Source organism: Hemiscyllium ocellatum, chromosome 14 (assembly GCF_020745735.1).
Source record: "Hemiscyllium ocellatum isolate sHemOce1 chromosome 14, sHemOce1.pat.X.cur, whole genome shotgun sequence".
Lineage (NCBI taxonomy): Eukaryota > Metazoa > Chordata > Chondrichthyes > Orectolobiformes > Hemiscylliidae > Hemiscyllium > Hemiscyllium ocellatum.
The window spans coordinates 87,191,992-87,196,541 of NC_083414.1; the positions used below are offsets into that span (position 1 = coordinate 87,191,992).

At 42.9% G+C, this 4,550-nt stretch overlaps 1 non-coding gene across 1 annotated transcript; it reads left to right on the forward strand.

The window, feature by feature from the left end:
• The first annotated feature begins 206 nt into the window (after window positions 1–206).
• trnan-guu (transfer RNA asparagine (anticodon GUU)) lies at window positions 207–288 on the forward strand. Its single transcript has one exon. It is a non-coding gene; the product is annotated as a tRNA-Asn (tRNA).
• Window positions 289–4,550: the final 4,262 nt, after the last annotated feature.

Consider the following 4,550-nt stretch of genomic DNA (forward strand, 5'->3'; position numbering starts at 1 on the left):
AGTCATTTCTTCATTTTTGTTCAGACCACTCTAAGCAGAGTGACACAATGGGAATGCGCTTGCCCCACAACCCAGACGTCAGACCATACTCTTGGAAACGTACTGTGCTATTTATCATTTCACCAACACCAAGGAGAAATATCTGCTGTTATGCATAATTCACGCAATTCACTTATACATAAGGTCCTAGGGGAACCTGCGTATGTGATGAGGTGGCCGAGAGGTTAAGGCGATGGACTGTTAATCTATTGTGCTCTGCACGCGTGGGTTCGAATTCCACTCTCGTCGCTCTTCTTAATGTTAGCATTTTTGGATGATCACAGCTGTCTTATTGAAATTGGAACTCCAATGGTCAGTTTATATGCATCTAACTAATACAAAATCTCAAAGAATAATTTGAGCCAGTTGCCTAACCTGCATTGAAATGTAGATTGCACTGGGATAGTGAAAAGGAACGCTATTTTCTTTTCCAAGTCAAGTTTCTGTGAACTTTTATCGTACGAAAGAGATCCAGGAAAACCACATAACGAGAGATTCGAAGTGCATGTTTATGCAATGGGATTCTTAATGACTGTTGTGTCAAATGAAACCTGAAGCAGGTTGAGAAGAAGTGATTCATCTTGGTGAGACGAGCACAGAGAGACAGAAGGGGCAGGGGTTTGATGTAGAGACACCGAGAACTGGCTGAAAATGCACAGTAGAGAATTGCCAATGTGAGTGCCGTCCATGGACACGGACAGACTTATACCTGGTTTTGCCCTTTCCCCTTGCTCTCGCCATTGATGAATACTGGACATAAGACACAGATAAACACAAGATGTTGGAAGCAAGCTCCCTTTCGTCATTAGATTAGATTACGTACAGTGTGGAAACAGGCCCTTCGGCCCAACAAGTCCACACCGACCTGCCGAAGCGCAACCCACCCATAACCCTACATATATCACTTACCTAACACTACGGGCAATTTAGCATAGCCAATTCACCTGACCCACACATCTTTGGACTGTGGGAGGAAATCGGAGCAGACACAGGGAGAATGTGCAAACTCCACACAGTCAGTTGCTTGAGGCGGGAATTGAACCCAGCTCCCAGGCGCTGTGAGGCAGCAGTGCTAACCACTGTGCCGCCATGCACACAGTGGATGCATCACGTTGAACTTGAGCAACTGGAGATGTCACCAGGTTAACTGTAGGAACTGAACCTAAACTGTGAATAAATAACCGCAGATTTATGCAGCATATACATGAAAAATGTTTTCAAGTGTCTTTATACGCATGTCATTAACAGACGTTTCGTTCTAATACCCGTGTGGCTGAACGAAGAACACACCACATTACAGGGTGGATGACAACACTACCAATTTTGTCTTGAAATTGAGAGCTATTTGATAATTTTACACAGTGAACAAGTTCAATTTAAATAATACCAACCAGATTCCCTCACCTGCAATAAAAGTGTGATTTCATTACAAACATTGTCCTTGCTAAGTAACAGTTACTCAACATGAAAACTATGATGCAATTTTTTGAACATACGTCAATTAGCCCCATTATCTTTCTTCGGATTGACTGCAATATGCACATGCTAAATAAGGTTTAAGAAAGAAAGTATTTTGGAAATAGTGATTCAGTGGTGATTAAAAATAAGATTAGGTTCTCATGATGCGGATATTCCACCAATGGCTCCAGTGGTGGAAAAGATCAGTGGGCAGTATTTCTATGATGGTATAGAGGTGTGTGAGCTGCCAGGGATGGAAGCTCCAACCTCATCTGAAGCAGCGTCTGTTGACATGGACCAGGGAGCATTGTGACATCAGGCTGGAAGTTCCAACAATACCTGGAGCAGCTTTTATTGACATGGAGCAGCAGGGAGAATTGGGGCATCAGACTGTGAGGTCCAGCCTCATCGGGAGCAGCTTTCATTGACATGGAGCAGCAGGAAGTATGGGTCATCTGACTGGGAGATCCAGCCTCACCTGGAGCAGCCTTTATTGACATGAAGCAGCTGGGAGCACTGGGACATCAGACTGCAAGATTCAACCTGATTTGGAGCAGGTTCAGTTGGCATGGAGCAGGTAGGTTTGAGAGATCAGTCTGGGAGCTCCACCGTCAACTGCACCAACTTTTAATGACATGGAGCAGCAGGGAGCATTGAGACATCAGACTGGTAGATCCAACCTCAACTGGACCGCTTCTATTGACATGGAGCAGGGAGCATTGGGACATCAGATGGGGAGCTCCAACTTCAAGTAGAGCAGCTTCGATTGCTATGGAGCCGCAAGGAGCATTGGAACATCAGGTCCGGAGCTCCAACCTCACCTGGAGCAGCTTGTATTTACATGGGAGACGAGGGAGTATTGGTACATTAGTCTGGGGGAAAGGATATTCAACTATTTTAATCTTAAGTAAAATAGGTTTCAACACCTCGGATGTTAATTGATTTGTGAAGAATCTGTCCCGGGAAAATAATTAATTCTTTAGATATTCATGAGAAGTGTTGCAAAAATTAACATCAGGAAAACGCATTGGCACAGAGAAAAATGGGAGTGATGTTTCAGGTCTTTGACTTTTCTTTTCTGGTCGACTCTGCACTGTATTACATCAACAGGATAACTTTTTCACTCATTTGATGTTATTCAGTTTCATGCAAATAAAAACAGGTCATTAACGCAATCTAAAGCTGAAAATTAATGGGAATATGCGATGTTGTGATTAGGCTGGAGTTTACCTCTAATTATGGTGGAAACGCAGCAAAGTAAGTTGTAATTTCCTCGATCATAGTGACCTCATTGAATTGCTGATCAGATTGTGAATTGTAGCTTTTTGGGGACAATTTGAAGTGAATCAATGATGGTGATTATCTTTGTTCATCTTGTGACTGTCACTGTTATTGCTCATGTCTTTGTTAACACCGCAGCTCTGCAGCGTGTAAAATCTCAGGTATGCATCTGGCCAGTGATACAATCATTCATATAGCTGGCTACAGATTAGGTTGTTGTAGGTTCGACTTTTATTTGGCACAAGCGGATTGAGGAGATTCATCACACATCCAAACTAATCATTTTTGTTATACTGAGGTGGATAATATTTGAATTTTTTATCTCCACAAACGAAAATTCTTTCACTGTCTTCGACCAGTTAAACATTACCAAGAACTATCAAAGTTAAAAAGCACGCAGCACCAGGTTGTATCGAACAGGCGGATTTGGAAGCACCAGTGTTCCGTGCACTGTTTCTTCATCAGGTGGTTGTCAACTGTTGGACTCTAATCTGGCTTTTTGTGATTTTTAACTTTGTCCATCCCAGTCCAACACCAACACCTCCAAGTCAAGGGTAACATCGACACCACAAGCGATCGGTTAAAGACCAGATGATCTTCCAAAAGATCGCGCATATTGACACACACATCAGGTTTCTGCAGAAAGACACCCACCTGATGAAGGAACGGCTATCTGAAAGCTAGTGTTTCCAAATAAATCTGCTGGACTATGCCCTGACGTTGTGTAATTTTTGAATTTGTCTACTGAACTCAAACACTGGCACTTCCATATCATAGAGAACATCAGTTCATAACCCAGCGCTGCCAGAGAAGGCAATCCTGGAATAGCCCAATACATTGCTCATAGGTACCTTTCGTTTTCGGAAACAAACCCACTTAATCGCTGCTGCTCCTGTGTATGAAAATCACAGAAATCAAATAGCTGAGTCTCAACTTTTACAGTATTTTGAAACTCTTTGGGAAGTGGAATCAGAGGAGAGTGAAGGATGAACAGTCCGACTGTGCAGAGAGAGCGAAGGCACTTTTCACTTCTTTCAAGGGCTGGGGTATTGATAGATCTAAGGCATTACACAGATTCCTGGTAGAGCTGCTTTCTCTGCCTCAGGAACAAGAAGTCCTGTTTTCCTGAACGTTAACTAAACCCAGGCCACTCAGTTGAAGCGCCGAATACTAACCACTAGACAACGAGTGATGAGGGCACAAGCAGTTGCACCGTTTCTTCATAACACAGTTTTTGGGGATCATGTCACGGCAGATATGTTTCCACTCAAAAATGAATGAATTATCGAGTGCTTACAGCACAGAAATGGGTCAAATCATCTCATTTCCCAGCACTTGGTCTGTAACCTTGTAAACTCTGACGTTTCACGTGTTCATCTAAATGCTAACTTCCCTTGATCGTTTTAATTTTGTAAGGCAAAATAAATGGGATTGATGTTTGAGATGGAAACATGTTTTTACACCTAGCCGGGGAACTGAACCACATTTTTACGCATAGACTGAAGCAAGAGTGACACAGGCCTCGGGAGGAAACAAACAGAAAGTAAGATTTCACCCACTTGGCTGATATTGTACTATTTCAGTCTTCAACAACAGTGTCTGTTTACAACAAAGAAAGGAAGCAATCAGCCCCTCCTTTCCCTGTGTTCCTTCCACATTGTTTCCCCTTCACTCTGTCGTTTATACTGACTTACCTCGTTCTTGCTGTCAAACTGGATCATTGCTCACGCCCGCTGTTTCCTGTCCTGCAGAATGGTTTTCCTCAAGTTCTT